Raw genomic sequence first — 19,922 nt, 5'->3', positions numbered from 1 at the left:
AATGAGTTACTAATTGAAATGTAATTAATTATAATTAACCTCTAAATTTACTTTTTTTACAACAAGGAATATTAACAATGAGTTAGTCATTCGAATTAATAGAACTTAACATAGGAGTGTTAAGACGAAAAGTCGTTTGTCAAATGAACAAAGAAAATAAATTGTAATTGATGGTTGGAATTACGTGATTGAGGTATAAACTCTGACTCATTCATTTGTTTCTATATGGTTCAATTGTATCGTATTTTATTATGTTATAAATTCAAAGACTTGATATTAGTTGTTTTGAGAATGGTGTAAATATTAGTGGACGATCATAAAAACTAATAACTAATTAGGAGTGTATTCAAATATTATGATTCATTGTTAAATTTATCTGAAATAAAGTATTTAAAAAACATGGAGTAATCTTACACTGGTCACATGATTAATTTAACGATATATGTAAGCATGCTATAAATTAGATGGTAAATTATAAATGCAATGTTCTTGTCAAATAAAAAAAAATGAAATGTTAATTTATAATGTACACTCATTCAGTTAACATTTAATTTGATCTCAAATAACAATAGGATTGAACAATCACGAAAATAAGAGGACATTCGTGCATAAGAGGACTTGGACAAATGCCTAATGGTGGGGTATTGAACATCGAGTTTTAGGAGTTATTATCCAATAGTGGGGTATTGACGATTCATATGCATTAGGTGATTCAAAATAATGTCCAACTGTGGGATACTGAACATTAAATTTTAAGAGTTAATATCCAATGCTGAGGTATTGCCCAATGGTGGAACATTTGGCTCTGCATAGATGTGAAGGCCGGATCACGAGCATTTGCATATAGATAGACCAATAGGAACTCATGAATTTTAGTCGGATTTTAACTTGGTGTTAGGGGTGGTGATTATGAAACTGGAGTAATGTGCGATGTACGTTTCTTTTGTTTGCATATAGATGTACGATTATAACTTTTATGATCCATTTCTCTCAACATAATTTTACTCTAATTTTTATTCTTATTCCATTGAATTCAATGATCACACAAGGGAGGCCTACCTCCTACTTTAAAAAACACAAATCGTGTGACAAATGCAAAGTGAAATTACATCAAAAAACATCCTAAAAGGGTGATATTTAGAAAGCAGGGCCGGCCCTAGAGCATAGGCCGCGAGTGCGACGGCCTAGGGTCCATGCCGGTAGGGGGCCCAAATTTTTTTTAAGATAAGGGAGGTGTATATAGAAATATTTGGATTTCGGGGGATATATATAGAAACATTCTCTGCAAAGGCCCAAACTTTGACATGATAAAGGAATGGGCTGACATCTGTTAGTATTTTTGGCCCTTTTAGTGAGATTTGCTATATATATCCCATGTAACACAAATATTTCTATATACACCCTCTTATCGACGATATTTATTATCCAAGAAATTGGGATAATTTTCATAACAAAGCAAATTCTATTTTAGTTGAAAATAGGGTGCTAAAATTCTAGTCTACTTCACATGTGCTATTTTTTTCTACTTCTACGGTATTTTTATTTTGTTTTGGTGTATATAAAATATTTAATTTATTTTCAGATGTTGTCTAAAAAAACATAACAATGAGATAAAAAAATTATGATGCATTATATAAGGGTCCTTTTTTCATATTATGCCTAAGACTCATAAAACTCTAGGAACGGGCCTGTTAGAAAGAACTGTTCTGCTGATGTGGATTTATTTGGGAATTTTCGAATATTTTTTTCTGAAAAATAATTTTAATAGGGAGTGGCCCAGTTAATAACCACTTATTGCTATGGTTTAGGTAAGTACACCTATTTATTGTTATTAATTCCGGATTTGGCTTTTTAAGACCATGTGATCTGCATCTGCTCATATCAAGTGGATGGACGCCGTTTTGCTACAGTAGATTGAGAAAGTAATGATGTCAGGCTACACACAAAAAATATTATAAACACATACGCTCCACCCTCAATCTTCCATTTCCTTCCACAGCTTAAATGAGAGACACCCTATAAACAAATAAATAAAGTATATACACAGCTTAAACTTGTGGACATATATAATTGTCATATTTCCCATCCATCTTCCATTTCCTTCCACTTTGTTTTGCCAGATCTCTTTTCCCATAATTTGATTCAATATTCAACACATTTCTCTGGAGTTCTCTTATGTTTTCTTTCCCTGCAGAATATTGTGGTGAAAGAGGGGGGTTATTAGAAAAGCTATTACAAGAGAAAGTGATTAAAGACAAACAACAGATATGAAGCAATACTACTGCTGCCAACCACACTACTTTAACCTCTTCATTCTTTTATTTTCACATATGCAAAGGTATTCATCAAATTTCTGCTATACATCATTTTATGGTCTTCACTTATTTTTTCAAGATTTGGCTTCCTACTGTTGAATATACGCTAATTACTCCAAACTGCAACACTATGATATTTGTACAATCACTTTGTGATAACTTTTAGACAATCTTCCCTCTCATACTCACATCATATTTTTACTCTCTTTCTTCCTTTTTCTCTCTCCATTGTTTTTGACCAATGAAAAGAGATAAAATGAAGGTTGTCCAATAGATTGTACCAAATAGTTGTTCAAATATCATTGCTCTTTACTTTTTAATCTATTGCAGATGGCAGCCCTCATTATGAAAGCAAATGATTTATTTTCTCTATATTGTATGGAGAGTAAACTTTATTATGGTACTCTTCAAATTCCCGCTATACATCATTTTATGGTATTCATTAAATCATACATAAATTGGATTTTTTGACCTAGAAATCATACATAAAGTTGGATTTTTTTTCTCACTAAATCATACATAACATACACTGAAAGTTAAACCACAAAAATTAAGTTTAAAGCTTCGTTTTTCTCTATAAATCTAATCACTAAATTATACAAAAGCTATACTTAAACTTAAACTAAATAAATTATCATGCAAAGCTGGATTTTCTTCATCGAATGATAACTAAAGCTAAAAACAACAATTGATATTCACTTTTTATCCTATCATTTTATGGTATGCATTGAATTTCTATCATCTCCTCATTTTTGCAGTCGCATGCCCTTATTATAAAGTAAATTATATATTTCTCTAAATTCAGAAGTTTAAGTGGTAACATCTCAATAAGGAGCCAATTATAAGTTTTTTAAAAACATAATATTGTTTTATTGGAAGTTCTTTATGTATTCACCATTTAAATGCTCACAAGTCATTTCTACAACCAGCTTTCTAAAATTTCTAAGTTGTATAGTAAGTATGTGGAAAAAGACTTTAATAGGAAAAGGCATAACCCCTATGCATTCTTTCAACTCATTCAGAACACAAACCCTATGCATTCAGAAAGGGTTGGTTATGCTTATCTAACAACAGAAAAAGAGTTATTAGATAAAAAAGAAAAACTTACATGTCTTTGTTTTCATCATGTCCACTTTTGACTCCTTGCTGAACTAATGCTTCTTCCAGATCCCCAAACTCAACCATATCCCATTGCTAACAAACAAAGAAAAATCAAACCAAAACATATTAAATATTAAAACAAAACAAAAATGAATTTAATCAAGCAAGATGCAATAAAACAGTATTCACTAAATAAGGAGAAATTAATTATTGAAGAACTATACATTAAGCTTGATAAAGTGTTGCTTATCCTATGACAATTTGCATAAGGGTCAAGATTACTTGAATGTCCTAATTAGAAATATTATTTAAAATTAGGAACTTTTCATTTTTGTGTTGGCCAGAAGATACCAAAGTTGTCAAAATTACATTATTCCACTATGCTAATAAGCCTCTTGTCCCATCACATCTATTAGAAATGCTTAGGCTATAAATATAAAACAATGTAAATTGATTAAAGAATAAACAACTTAATTAAAATGGACTAAAAAACGTACAGTATGTGAATCTAGGTGGGGAAGTGGGTGTCTCTCATCATAACTCACTAGGTTGCTGCCCTGGAAATGTGCGTGCATATTAACCACAAAAAACAAGAGCAATCAGTTGAACGCATAAGAGATGCTGAAAAGAATCTACATGATGTATCCTAATTTAGAAGAAACTCTCAATTCACAAGTTTTAAATTTAATTTGATTCTTTTCATGTAAGCATTCCTTTTTACAGTTCTTATATTAAAGAAGCAGTAGTTTACCTATTATTGAGCAGTGCTTGCTTGTTATATTCGAGTTGTTGATTTATATTCTAAACAGTGCTTGAAGCACCCACACCAGCAAGTTATATCCAAAAATGCAACTTTTCTAAACATACATTTAGAAAGAAAACTAACACATTTTATGAGCAGTGCTTGCATTCCATTCAAGAATCGTTTAGACATTCCAATGTAACTAAAAAACTTACTAGATAGATGGGACCACTAATAGTTTCATTGCTTTTAAACATTTCCCATTTTTCAATGTCACTGTACCAAAGTCAATCAGCACTTACCTCTTGTCATATCACAATTCAAATTTCGAAATTCCCCCCTAAATTTTAAATCACCAACCTTTTGAAACCATATATTCAAAATCACTTTTCTCATATTTTTCATTCTCACTTTTCTGTTTCCAAACATAAATCTTCACAAGATAAATTTTTAAAATTTATGTTGGTAAACTATGAGAATTACTAAATTACTAATTCGTTTAAGACATAAATCCTCAACAAAATAAATAACTCATTTCGATATTAATTTCTTGCAGGAAATGTTGATTGAGTGGGCTTGTATGTTGCCTAATTTTTTTTTGAAAAATATGATAGTTTGCAGCAAAATCATATGACGTTCATGTCTCTTACACAAAACTACGGATAAAGACATTTCATGAAGAAATAAACTGAATACCTTGATTTTATTTTGCAGAGTCACATTCCACTACTAGAAAATTCATTTTTAGCGACGGAAATTTGTGAGGGTTTAATTTCCGTCGCAAATTGTGACGGATTTTGTGAGGGGTACTCTTTTGATGTCATTAGCGACGGATTTTACGAGGGTCTATGTCGTCGCTATGTATCCGTCATAAGTTCCATAAAAATGTGACATTACGTAGTTTTGTGAGGGATTTAGCGAGGGTTTTATTCCATCGATAACTATTCCGTTACATATTCCGTCGAAGATTCCCCAAATGGTTTGCGACGTCCTTGAATGTCGTCTCAAAGAGAATTTCGCGTTTTTTTATTAAATGATGAAAAATGTGAATTAATTAAAACTTCTAGGTGAGATGAGACTTGAAGCCACGACCTTGGAATAACAATCAAGACAACCTACCACCAGGCCTTGGTGCCTTATTTGTTGTTTCTTTTAATTGTTTTTTATTAGTACTTGGTTATGTTAGGTTTTTTTTTTTTAGTTGGTTTTTATTAGTACTAAGTTATTTTAGGTTTTTTTTTTTTTGTTGAAAATCTTTCCTTTTCTTCCACTAACAAACACATGACCCCACTAATTTGCACTTTTTTCCTTCATTTTTACTTATTTTTTATTCAAATCTAAATTTGGCTTAAATGTATTTTTGGTCTTCCTATTTACATATTTTTGAAGTTTTAATACCCTTATTTCAAAAACCAACATTTTGATCCTCTGTTAAGAAAGTCAACGGATATTTTTTGTCCCCCAACAACTTCATTGATGTGACGCTGACTTGGGACAATGATTTGAAAACTATATTTTTATTTTACTTATATATTACAATATTACTATTCATTATAAAAATTTCTTCAACAAATCTTCATCTTCAACAACCAACAATCACATACACATTTGGGGGTTGAGTTTTAAGAGTGTTGACGATAGATTGTGATTAATCTTGTGTTAGTGTTGAATGTTGATGGTAAAGATGGAGGCAGTTATTTTAATTAATTTATAATATAAAATAAAATAAATAATAATATTAATCAATAATAATGACATGGAAAATATTTTTTATACCTCATTAATACACGGTCAGCACCATGTCATTAACGAGGATGTGACATCATCAAAATTTGCGGGGGATCAAAAAATATTGTCGACTTCCTTAATATAGGGATCAAAAAGTTGATTTTTAAAATAGGGGATTAAAACTTCAAAAATGTTCGACCAAAAAAAAAAACTTCAAAAATATGTATATAAAAAACCCTAAAAAGAAAATTATATCCGTTACACCACTATTATAAAAAAATTAAAATAAAAGAAAAAACAAATAGGAATAGTTGGACAACTTGCACCATTTTCTACTTATCCAACCTTTCTTTAATTATTATTATTTTTTAACAAGCAATGTAAAATTTGTAATGTTAATTTTTTCATTTTCAAATTATTATCAAATGTGGTAGAAATTTAAGTTCATACGAATAAATAAATATTTGATAATTTTTTTAAGGATTGTAATTAAATATTATGAGGTAATTTATAATTTAATTAATAAATTATTTTTGTTTAATGATGCAAGTGGGACATATTTATGTACTTTTCATTTGAGTTTTTTTTTTTTTTTTTTTTCCATTTGAGTTCTTAATAGGTACTTTTATTAATATATTATAAATAAGTGACGTGTAACGTGGGGTCCATTTAAGGAGTCCCTATTAAGGAACTACCATTATGGATGCTCTAAAGGATTGAATGTGAAAAATGTGAATGTGAATTTACTTGTGAATTTATGTTTTAATATCACTTTATTATTATTGTACAAGTATCATGCTTTGTACTTTTTTTTATCTAAATTAGATTGTGATGGTGAATGTGAAAAATGCAAAAATGAGAGAGTTATTGAAACGCACCGTTCAACTTGTAAAATAAAAAATTAATAATAATTAAAAAAAAATTAAATTTATGAAACTAGTAATCAATTATCCAGCGGTAATATCTACCAAAAAAAAAAACCATTTTCCCTTGTTATTTTTTTTAACAAACAACTATTTTCCCTTGTTATTTCCGTCTTTCCTCTAAAACTTTCGCTCTTTGTTCTGTTCCTCCATAACTTCACTTTTTCTTCTTCTCTTCCTTTTTCCATCAAATCATCAATCTACTTCCACAAATCAATTACCCATAAGAAATATTATTGATCTAAGCAAGCTATTAGTTTTTAATCCACTGAACCAGTACAAACACAACCACACATTCACATTTTCTTTCTTTTCAATTAAAAAACATAACACAAAACCTTTTCTCTCTTATCTCTCTCCCGTAACCCATTCTATCTTCTCTCCAAATTGTTTTGTGCTCATTTCCATCCCCCATTGCACTTTTTTTTTTTCCATTTTTGTCACCATCACTCCTCTAATTCTCATCAAATGTTCTACAATTAGTGTTAAGTTGAGAAGTGGAAATACAAAGTAATGGAGGGTTTGATTTTTGGTGTTCCTTGAGGTAAAATTTTATAATTGATAGAATGTATTGGTGATATCTAGCTTTGATCAGTAGTAGAAACTAGTATATGTAGAATGATTTAGATTTTCATAGATTCCTTTTAAACCCTAAGTCTAGAAAAATTGGGGGTTTTACCAAATTCTTTTATCTATTGTTAATTCAGCTGTAAATAAGTAAGTCTTTTCAAGAGTTATAATGATTGTGTAATGTTCAGATTCGGTGGAAATCGCTCCGATGGCCGTTCCGGAAGGCATTGCACGGAATGGACTTGAAGCTTCATAGTTGTGAGTAGCTAAAATACCTTGTGGCATGTTTTCATAAGTAAAAATGTTGTTTTATGGGAGAAATAAATAATCTTTTTAAAAGAGAATCTCATTTTCCTCAAAAAAAATAAGATTTCACTATTGTGTTTATTCAATTACAAGGATGTGATTTTGATGATTACAAATTTGATGATAATTGGTGATAATGTGGATAACTGGTAACACTGTTGTGAGGGTTTCAATCCTATGAATTAACTTGTCATAAGGAAACATTCAATCATAAAAGAGTTACAAGTTCCAAAGCAAAGCTCCTAGTGTGATGTCCGGTTTATCCTATATTAATTACATTGCTTGTATTGCAGAGGATATATAAGTGGCTTCCTGAGCATGATCAAGACATAAAGAAGACTTATCATCATAAGGCATCTGATGGTTACCAAAATACAATGTATCGGGTACGAAGAGGAATGGACAAAGGCGAATGGATCCCTGCTTTATTGCGTGAAAAATTGGAACAAAATTCGGAAGATAGTAAATGGAAGGACAAAGCAGCAGTTAATAAGCAAAATAGAAGATCCTCTAATGGTCCATTGCACACTTGTGGGTCAATTCCAACAATTGAACATTCTAAAAGATTAGTAAGTAAACAAATTATATTTGCAGTAAAGCATAGTGATTTAAATTAATAATAATACTAATCTATTTATTTTGTACTATAGAAAACTGACTCAAACATGACTCCAAGTTGTTGGGAATTGTATCTAAAGACACACAAAATGAAAGGTGATCCATCAAAGTGGGTATCCCCCAAATCTCAAATGGTTGCGATAAGTTACAATTCGATGATATTATCATTTCCAGCCCTTTGTCAAATGAACATAAAACAATTGAAAATTTTCTAGAATTAGTTATATCCTTTTGTGGACTTGGTATGCTGGTGGCAAGTCAAGGTAATTGGAAAAACTTTAAAATTAGTATTTATAATTGTCCTCATGTGTATTGATGCATGCTGCTACATTATAACTCTGCCATCATGTGCTATAATTGTTTTTGGTTATCTAATCATGTATATTTTTGTATATTACATGCTTTTGTGCCATAATTTTTAATGTTATGCATGCTTATTATTGTTCATCAGGTTCTGACATCTGAACATGATAATCTAATGTTTCTTCACTTGGAAAGAAGTCATGATAACTTGGTTATTAGTTAAAAACTAGTTTTAATTTGTTTAACTTGTTATTGGTTGGTTTATATATGAATTTAATTGTAGTAATTGATTTAATTTCATATTTTTGTACGTAAGAATTAAGACAAACTCTAATTTTGTAGGATGAATATGAAAGACGGATTTTTGAAAGGAACTCGCAATAAACAGAGGGGGATGATGTGTCTAATGACCATCAATCAGACAACTTCATCTTCTTGGACGTAGTTGGAGGAGTCGACAAGAAAGGACGTATTTATGGTTTGGGGACAGAGGCAGGAAAATACAAGCCTTCTTCATCCAGGTCATCTGATGGCATCTCACCATCTGAATATGAGCATATGAGGACTGCAATATCTAAAATGTCAGCTGAAAACATGGAACTCAAGGAACAGTTGAAGACTAACGAGGAATTGATTCGTGCATCACAGGAGGAGTCACGTTTAGCTCGAGAGCAGGCACAACAGTCACAGGAGGATTCACGATTGCTCCGAGAGCAGTTCCAGAAATTAATTGAGTCTTTTACACAAGGCCATTTGCATCTACCTCTTTATCAACCTCATCGTTCGAGTTAGGATTAACATCTGTGTCCACCTACTTGATTATTTATCATATTATTTTGAAAATTTGATTATAACTTTTAGTTTAAAGTAAATGTTCTAATATTATTTAGTAATTATTTCAAGGGTTAATTAAGTTTTTGGTCCCTATAAATATCTGCAGTTTTGTTTTTAGTCCCTATAAAAATAAATCACACTTTTTAGTCCCTACAAAATTTTCTGTTAGTGTTTTTAGCCCCTGTTAAATTAAAATTTGTTTAATTATACTTAAACTTTTAAATTTTTGAAATATATTTTACATACATGTTCATAACATCGTAAGACACTCTTTTGTAAATTTTTTTAGTTTTTTTAACATGTAATGAATTTTTCTAAAAGCCAAATTTTCAAAATTATATTAATGAAAATTTGGACCTAATAATAAAATTTTAAGTTACTTTTTTTGCGGAGGAACTTAGTATAATATTTAAGTAAGTATGTGAAAAATATATGTTACAAATTTAAAAGTTTAAGCACAATTAAGCAAATTTTAATTTTACAAGGACTAAAAGTATGTGTTGGTCCCTATTAAATTGAAATTTGTTTAATTATACTTAAACTTTTATATTTTTAAATTATTTTTAACAGACATGTTAAGAACATTATAATAATCTCTTTTATAAAAAATTATAATTTTTTAACATGTAATGAATTAAATATAATTTTTTTAAAACGCCAAAAATTCAAGATAAAACTAACGAAAATTTGGACCTAAAAATAAAATTTTGAGCTAATTTATTTTGGCGGAACCTTTTATAATGTTTTAAACAAGTATGTAAAAAATCATTAAAAAAATTAAAATTTTAAGCATAATTAAACAAATTTTAATTTAACAGGGACTAAAAACACTAACGGAAAATTTTGTAGGGACTAAAAAGTGTGATTTATTTTTATAGGGACTAAAAACAAAACTGCAGATATTTATAGGGACCAAAAGCTTAATTAACCCTTATTTCAATATATTTTGATGCAAAAGATAAGTAGTGTGATTTTTGTGAACGCAATCAAAAAAGGTTTTCATCAAATATTAATGTGAATTTTATCGTATTTTATCATATTAATGTATTTTATCTTATGATTTTTTATCACCTTGTTTTATATTCCAAAAGTGTTTTGAGAAATAATTGAGAAATTTTTTAAACTAATTTTAAGGGAAAAAAAAAAAAAAAACTTAATTGTGACGGAAAATATGAAAGTCACAAATATTTTGTCTTGCAGTGTAGCGTCAGATATCATAGCGTCGCTATCCAAATTCCCAGATATTTTGCGAGGGAATTCTTCTCTCAGTTATTTGCAACGGTTTTTTCCCACAGTGATTTGTGACGGAGAATTTTAACGTCGGTATTTTGTGACGGAAAATTGGCTTACATATATCCATTTTGTGGGAGGTTTAGCGACGGAATTTTGGTATTTGCGACCGTGTCTGTGCCGCCGCAATTAGTGACGGAGTTGATATTCCCTCGGTCATTTTCTCCGACCCCCATTATTACGACGGATTTATGGAGCGTCGCAAAACCCGTCAGAAAGTTGTTTGCTACGGAATTTTAACGCTTTTGCGACGGATTACGGCCGTCGCTAAATCCTTGTTTTCTAGTATTGTTCAAAGAGTTCTTATTTTATTCAAAAGTTTGAATCTTTTATTTTTTATATATAAATAAAATATTATGTCTAACAAACTGTGTTTAACAAAAGGTCCAAAAAAAAAAAAACATAATATTATTCTTTAAATTAAGAAGATGATGAAGAAACATAGATCCAAAAACATTTTCAACAAGAAAACCTTACCCTTCTCACATCAAGAGTTTTAGTTCACTTTTTCCTCTTGTATGATTTTACCAAACTAGATTTCTGTTCTTCCACTTCATTTTGCAGGAAATTTAAAACTTTCTCTCTTTTCCACCCTTAGATCAGATGGTTTCACAAATCTTATCATAGTCCACCAACACTAAATCAGACATACATCACTTCCCCTCTCTCTGTGTTACTCAGTCTTAAGCAAAAACAACTGTCTTTTTCCTCACAATTACACTATCATAAGACTTACTTGATTGTTTAAAACTTTTGCATCAACTTTCTCACAATATTTTTTTGATTTGGATCTCAATCTATCTAGAAAACACTTGATGATGTTCAACGTTGGTCTGAGAACGAGGAATCGAGGAGCATCTGACTACCACATAGTTGGCAACTTTGCATCAACTTTTTTTTCCTCATTTATTCTTTGAACATTTAGGCTGTGTTTGGAACCACTGAAAGAGTAAGGAAAGAAGCTGGGTAGGATGGAAAGTTTATAGGGAAGTGTGCTTCCATGTTTTGGAACACCAAAGAAAGAGTGAGGAATGATAAATTTTGATGGGTCCTACAGCAGGAAAACTTTCCGTTCAAATTTGAGAAGAAAGCATGAAGAGAATATTCAATGTTTCAAATGGACAGTTATGCCCTTGCTTTGGAAGAAGTGCATGAGTTATTTACAATTTTGCAATAGTATTATACTAGCAACTTGAAACAAATATTTAACAACAATGTTAAATCAATAATTTAATTAATAAATAACCAATACACTAATATTTTATTTTAAAATATTCTATAGATATATGCATGTATTTATATTAGTATACATATTTTAAATTAACATTTTATTCAAATGTAGGGACATCTATGTCATTTACTAAAATATATCTAATTCTTTCCTCTCACTTTCTTTTCACTTTCAATTATACCAAAAAACCAAACAATCATCTCACATTCCTTTCCCTTTCTATTCACTTCCAATCCTTCTACTTTCTTTCCTTATACTTTCTTTCCTTTGGACATCCAAACAAAGCCTTAGGCTATGTTTCGTTGATCAAAGAAAGTAGAAGGAAAGAAATTGAAAGGAAGGAATGAGAGTAGAAAGAGAGATGATTTTATTAGTTATTTGATATAAAAGAAAGATGATGGAAAGAAACATAAAAAATAAAAAAATAAAAAATGTTAGATTTAGTAAATTACATAACTACCCACGCATTAAATCAATATGTATTTACTTATATTAATATATATTTAATATTATATCCAAAAAAATGTTCCAAAAAAAAATAATGCAAAAAATAAGAACATGGGATAGTAACAAAAAATTATCAAATGAATGCCACTAAAAAAAAATAAGAGCTGGAATTTTTTTTTAAAAAAAAGAACATTATAAAGGTAATAAAGTAAGGGTATTTGTGTCTTTTCATCTTATAAATGAGTTTCTTCTTCACTTTTTGCTCAATCGGACACATAAACAATTTTGTAGTGGGCCCCATCAAAGATGCTTCTTTCCTATGTCTTTTCATGGTGTTCCAAACTATGGAAACCCCTTCTTTCCACTTTATTTCTCTCCAGTCACAATCTTTCCTCCTTCTATCAATTGAAAAAAACAAACCCTTAGGATTTAGGGTTAGGGATTAGGGTTTAAGCATCACTTGTCCAAGGCATCACTTTTTCAATCCAAACCAGTTATTAAAATTTAACATTTTAAAAATCATTGATCTTTTTAATTCAAATAGTATACCCCCTCTGAACATTTTTATAAGAATTAAACAATTTTTAGGTTCATTGAATAACTAATGTTTCTGGTCTATAAATTTGGTAAGATGTGTTTAATGTTTATCATTCAACAAACCTAAATTTTTTTATTTTTTTTATAAATGTGACTACAAAGAGTACAAGGCATCACTTTTTCCGATAAAGGCAGAATAATTTGATTATTATTAATTTGATTTCAGCTGTTATTTTTTGTTTGTATGTAAGAATTATTCCTCACTTAGGTGTTTACTACACTTATTTACGAGTTTTAATAATGTTAATTTTTTTTATAGTGTTTGAATGTTGTATTTCTACTTTAATTTTTAGGTTAATTTTTTATTTTTTTATGTATTTCATTTGTACTAAACAACGGTTGGTTTTACCTTGTCTTTTTGTTCAATGAAAAACCAAAATAAATAAATTACTTTTTAATTTAACTATGTTAGCATTTTCTTTTAACTATAGCATTGACCTTAGTGTTTGTTTTGATTTCCGTCACTTTTACCCAAACTCACATTTAAAATAACAGCAACGCCGATGTTGTATATAGTAGCTTTAATCATTAAGCGGTTAAGATGTATTGGGACATGGTATTGACCCAGATACCACTTATCCAAACATAACATTGGTGTAAATCAATTTTAGATGGTAGTCATTGTATCCTATGGTTCAATTCAAATTTATACAAATAAATTATTGACAAAAAAGATTTAAAAAAATATATTGAGTTGTAGGAATGAATCATTTGATTCAATATGATTTAGTCATATAGTTATGTGAGTGAATCAATGGTTTGACTATTGATAAAGAACTCTCATTGATTCAAATTTTAAAAATTTAATGGTGTGTGAATTTAATGGTGATGATTTTTTTATATGTTGGAGAAAAGTGTAGGGTGTCCATTGAGTAGAAATGACTTTTTTTTTTTAATATGTTACTCATCAATAAAAGATATACAAGAAAATATTTTGTCAATGATAAATGGCTTAATTAAACATCCGATCTCTTAGCTTAATTTTTTTTTTTTAAATGGGTCACATAACTATTAAAATTTGCATTGCGGTACTTTACTTTTGTTTCCGTGAGTCAATTTGGTCTTCCGTTAATTTTAATCCCTTAATAAAAGAGATTATTTTCTTCATTTTCTTCCTCATTTTCATCTTCATACAACCTTCATCATCTTAAAAAAAACCCAATTTTTTCATTTAAAAAACTCATCATTCCAACTTCAACAATAACTACATAATCAAACTCTTAAATCTAGAATTAACACCACCACCATCATCTAACTCAAAATTAAAACTAACACCCATGTATCAAATTCATCACAAGGGTACGGGCACGGGCACGGGCATGTGTATTTTTTACAAATGCGGGTATGGGGAAGGACATTGTAGTACCCTACTCAATTAGTATGTCATGGAAGATTTTCTAATCCAGAAATATTTAACTAAGTGTTTGTTTGGTTAAGCGTTTTATGTTGTTAAAGAATGTTACGGAAAAATGGAAGGAACGCACAACAAGAGAGAGGAAAAAGATTTCATTTGATGGTTTTTTTGTTAGTTTTTTTTTACTATTGTGTTGGATTGAAATGTTTCTTTAAATACAATTAAAAAGATAATTTAATCATTACACATTTAAAATTAATTTTGATTCAAACTATGCAAACAACATTAACTCATGAGAATCACTTTTAATAAGTGTATACAAACACAATTGATTCACATCCAACTTACTTTTAACTAAAATCAATTCTTACAAACTCAATTATATCAAAATCAATTCCCGTCACCGTTAAACTAAACATACACTAAGAGAGTTGGTTTTCAAATTTCTTATAATGTTTGCATGGATTTAAGTTTAAATTTAAAACAGACTAGACTGGCTTGTGAGGTGTATAATTCTGTCTAAAAACAAGTTAACCAAAACTCATTTAAGAATTGGTTGTCTCTAAAGTTTTTTTTAGTGGATTAACTTAGAGTTGTCTTCATATAATTTTCACAATCTTCAATTGTTTAATGATTTTTCAAACTATGTGATTGAATCACATCTTGTCCCAAATGTTTTCACTTCAATCACTACTCAAATAACTAATTTTCGTTTTGCCGACAAAATGTGCAGATTTTCTCCATTTATTATATACACCACTAAATAAAGAAAATAGTAGTGATGAACATGTCATTTATGTATCTAATATCAACAGTAAATTGATCCAAGTGATAAGGAATTTTAGCCCCTCAAGCAAGTAGTTAGAGGTTTGATCGCTGACTCTTGCATTTAAAGAAAATTTAGTTGGAAGGGAACAACCCACCATGTATATCCCAAGATTTTTCAATAGAGATTAATCACAACTAAACAATGGTGAAAACTTTGCACTAACAACACGTTATCCCTAAAATAAATATTGCGTCATTAGTTTATCCTTTGAAGACCAAAAAACTCAGTTGAGAAAACCATTTCTACTTAAATCAAGTACAACTTTGTTACGCATATTAATGCAAAAAAAGAGAGGTATACATGGTGTTCTTAAGCCTAAAAGGTTTGCCATGAAAAATGGTTACTTTTAAGAAGTTAAGGATAGGTAAAAAATCATGGGTATCTAAAAAACGGTTGTGTGAGAAAGGTTGAATCACGAAAAAAACATACAAATGAGTTGGTCACCACATTAAACCCAAACATTTCGAGATCATGTGAAAAAAACTTTAGAGTATTTTTTTAAGTTCGATCCAGCTGGTCAACCTGCACCACCCTGTCACCGCCCTATTTTTTAGTGATTTAGGTAGGACGAGCACCCTACTAATGACGGGATCAAAATCTTAACCCACCCCACCAAAAAAGATAGGTAAAATGGGCCAACCCGACGGGGCCCAACCCATCTTGTCATCCATAGATTCAAGTTATTGATAAACTCTATCAAAGAACGAATTATTTAAAAGAACTTATATTGATTTTTTTTTTTTGAAAAAGTTGAAATTAAATATATATTAACCACAAAGGACTCAAATATGAAAAAGAGCAAAAATCATGAGAATTAAGAGATAATATTTAAACAAGGAAATAATTAAGCCTCTAATAATGATGATCTAAATTGAAAGTAACACACTTCGATTTCAACCACCATAAAGCATGGGCTTAACATTTTCACATAATTTTTGCAAATTACTTTAGAAAATATGTTTGTTCTCGCTCTTTCCAAATAACCCACAATACTTAAATCTATATGATTTGAAAAAGTCAACTTAACACACTTGGAGAAAACCCTAGCATGCTAAACCGTACCTTGAGAAATCATTGTAACACCAAGCCATCTTGTTATCAACTGCCAAAGCTTACCATATAAATCGCATCTTACTGACAGATGCTCCATATCTTTAATTATCCCCACGCTCATATGCAAGTCCGGTCATTAATAATTAAGACATCGTGCCTTACCGAATTGGTTTTTGTAGGTAAGCGATTACGAAGAAGACGTCAAGCAAATACAACGATTTTTAATATGGTAACAATTTTTAATTGAATAGGCGAACTACTATCCGGTTGATTATCCCCACCAACTGCAATCAACAAATTATAGACATTACTCACATTATAACAATGAGAGAAGTGCATTAACCACACCCAACGATCCTCCTTATTGACCTGCAAAATCACTGTTGTTAATAGACCTACACACTCCTCTAACAAGTCTTCCTCCCAAGCAAACAGTCTTTGAAGCCACCTCCATGCAACCCCTTCTGTCCCTCACTCTAACAAATGCATATTTATCACCACATCCAATTTATTACCAGCGAGTTGTATTTAATTGTACTATTCATCCTACCTGAATTTTGTACAGAATTTTTATTTATTTTCATTGTATAAATAATTTACATAGGGGTAGCTCATCTAAGCTAGATTTTTTTAGTAGTGTATGTTTATTAAAATTTACTAAAGTACATATTTAAAAGAAAGTCTTATCGATGATTTGGTGTTTTAAGTGTGAGGCACTAGGTAGTAATGATATCAATAAAACTAGATTGAATTAATATTCACTTGAAATGGTTTTGTCTTTTTATGCATCTACTTGCTATATCTTCCCCCAGTTCTGTATAATCTGGACCCATGCAAAAATTGGTCCTACGTGGACCAGTTTTTTCCACCCTTAGATTAGATGGTTCCACAAATCTTATCATAGTCCACCAACACTAAATCAAACCTACATCATTTCCCCTCTCTCTGTGTTCCTCAGTCTTAAGGAAAAACAACCGTCTTGTTCCTCACAATTACGACATTCAAAATATAATCTACCTAGACATATTCCTTTTTCTAATCACTCAAACTTTAATTTTTTTAAATCTTATCGCCATTCTTTCTATTGCTTAATCAAATGATATGCTTTGTCTTATTACATAGACCTTAATTCATTTAAATCTTATTTTCATTCTTGTATTCATAAAATTTAAGTATTACATAAATAGTTTTCATTTTGGCAGTATTTCAAACAAATCAATCAAGCGTAGTTTTAATCGTGCAACGCACGGGTATCGGTATCCTAATTCCACACAAATCTATAGCGGTATAGCTAGGCTATAACAGTTACTCCCTCCATCCCTTACTATAGGAACGTCTAACAAAAATATGGTATTAAGAAAATCGTTGGACTAATAAATTACCCTCTACAAATATAAGATCCAATACCAAAATTTGATTTTCCCTAAATATAAAACCCTCTACAAATTTCTATATGCACTTATTACTCATTTTCCCCAAATATATTTCTTACTAATACTATCAATTTATCTTATAATGTAAAAAGTAAACATTAAGGCTGTGTTTGGTAACATAGATAAGCTAGCTTATAGCTTGTTAGATTAGCTTATAAGCTCGTTGGATGAAAACGTGACGTGTTTGATAACAAGCTTTTCTTATGAGCTTATAGCGTTTTTTGAAAAGTTAATTCAAGTAACTTTTTAGCTTATAGCTGGTAGCTTTTTATATTTTTTTTTCTCTTGGTCAAAATCCTATTGGATCTTTTTCTTCCTTTTGCTAAAAGATCATTGCCTTCTGCTACCCAACTTATTTGTTCCCTATGTTCATGAAGCTCCATTCACTCATAGTAATTGCCCAAGCTCCATACACTTTCCAATTCTAAACATCACATTTTTACCATCAACAGAACCACCACACTAACTGATTTTCTTCTCTCATTTTTACCAATTGAATCTGAGTTTAAATCCGAGTTCCTACTCAAGTTCTTCCTTTGGAGTCTGAATCTGAATTCAAGAAAAAGGGTAGAAGAGGGTCAAAGAAAAAAGGGTTGAATTTGGATTCAGATTCACTGCAAATGACATTTCACATGGTCACTGCAATAAAAAAACAACCTCCATTGGATGTATAAAATTGTACTTCTCTCTCGTAGTTGTCCACGGAGCTTCCTCCTCACCGACCAGCGCACCTCATCTCCGATCCATCTTCTTCCACAACCGCAACATCACTCTCAAATCTCGTGACCAACTGAGAATTTATGTTCATCAACCCACTTTTGTTCCTGTTTGCAACTTTTCTTTTTAATGTCAAAATCGTCATAACTGAAAATTGTAATTTTTTTATAGCGAGTCAAAATCACAAGTTTCGTGAAAAGAATAATGAGGTAGAGGAAAACACATGAACATATTGACTAAGATAAATTGCTTTGAAGGTTGTTGCTGATGAATCATACGTGGGGTGGTTGTTAGGGTGTTTAGCGATGAGTGAGATATGAAGGTGAATTCTTATAGTGCAGCACCAGACAATACATAATAGTACATGTTGAGAGTTTGAACCTCAAACCCCATCTAACAATTCTATATGCATGAGTGTAAAGCTTTATGGTTTGGTTTTCAATTTATCATTTTTCTTGTTTCCATGACTCACTGAACATAATTTATCTAGTAGAACTCAATGGCAGGTTTGGGATGGTAAAATCCTCCTTCCAAAATATCATTTGCTTCCGCCTACTGGTTTAGAATTCAATGTTGCAAAAATTAGACTCAGAAGTAATTTATGCTTATGCATTAGTATTGTTTCTTTTTTTTTTACTTAGATTTGATTATATATATAAGAAAATTTGCATGAGTATCAGTTACAAATTATAATAAAATCTAATGTATAATCAGATGCTAGGATCATAACTTAGTTATAATTACTTAGCTTCCTTCACCGTCTGTGCTTGAGATATATGATGATTATGGGCAATATTTAGATTAACATTACATAAAATGTAAAATTAAATAGTACCAACCAGAAAATTTCAAGTTATTATTATAAAATGAAACAAGAAAATACACATTGAAGGGGTAAACGGATTAGAAGATGCTACAAAGATACAAGACTTACAAACAAACAGAGTTCACCAAAACTAACGCTTATAGCTTTACCCTTATTTTTAAGCATATACTCCTCAAAACTAAGCCCCTCAAAACAAAAACAAAAAACGGATTAGAAGATGTTACAAGTATACAAGACTTGCAAACAAACAGAAACTAAGCTCCTCAAAAAACGAAGTACACACTTACAGGGCCGGACCCCAGGGGTGCAAGCAGCTCTACAAAACCGGGCTACAAAATTTTGGGGCTCAGATATTTTCTTATTTTTATAATGCAGGTTGGAGTAAGTATGTAGTATTAATGCTTAAAGATTTCCAAACTTGCATATATACTCTAGTGATTGCAATTTGTGTTGATCCACTCATGGTTCCTGGGTACAACTCTCAGCCAGGATTAATGTTTTTTTCTTTTAATTTTTTTTTTTTTTGGTCTGTTTTATTAGCAAACACATTAGAACCTTTTTTTTTTCATTCATTCATGTTATTTTTTTGCCCTAACTTATAGTATAAAATAACAAAATTATACTATTTTTGTAAAAAATAAAACTAAACAAACGTTATAAACATTTTTTTTCTCTTTAAAAAAAATTGAGTTTTTTTCCCTAGGG

General features: G+C 30.4%; 1 long non-coding RNA gene and 1 pseudogene across 1 annotated transcript; one reads left to right on the top strand and one right to left on the bottom strand.

The window, feature by feature from the left end:
• Positions 1–1,914: 1,914 nt before the first annotated feature.
• Positions 1,915–4,339, bottom strand: LOC112422471 (uncharacterized). Its single transcript, XR_005646610.1, has 4 exons — positions 4,168–4,339; positions 3,914–3,973; positions 3,424–3,509; positions 1,915–2,188 (listed from the first exon to the last, which is right to left on the bottom strand). It is a non-coding gene; the product is annotated as an uncharacterized lncRNA (long non-coding RNA).
• Positions 4,340–8,428: 4,089 nt separating this feature from the next.
• LOC112422720 (uncharacterized) lies at positions 8,429–9,473 on the top strand (annotated as a pseudogene).
• Positions 9,474–19,922: the final 10,449 nt, after the last annotated feature.

The sequence above is a fragment of the Medicago truncatula genome, chromosome 6 (assembly GCF_003473485.1).
Source record: "Medicago truncatula cultivar Jemalong A17 chromosome 6, MtrunA17r5.0-ANR, whole genome shotgun sequence".
Classification (NCBI taxonomy): domain Eukaryota; kingdom Viridiplantae; phylum Streptophyta; class Magnoliopsida; order Fabales; family Fabaceae; genus Medicago; species Medicago truncatula.
Note: the sequence above shows the minus strand (reverse complement) of the source record. Positions and strands in the feature narration are given on the sequence as shown.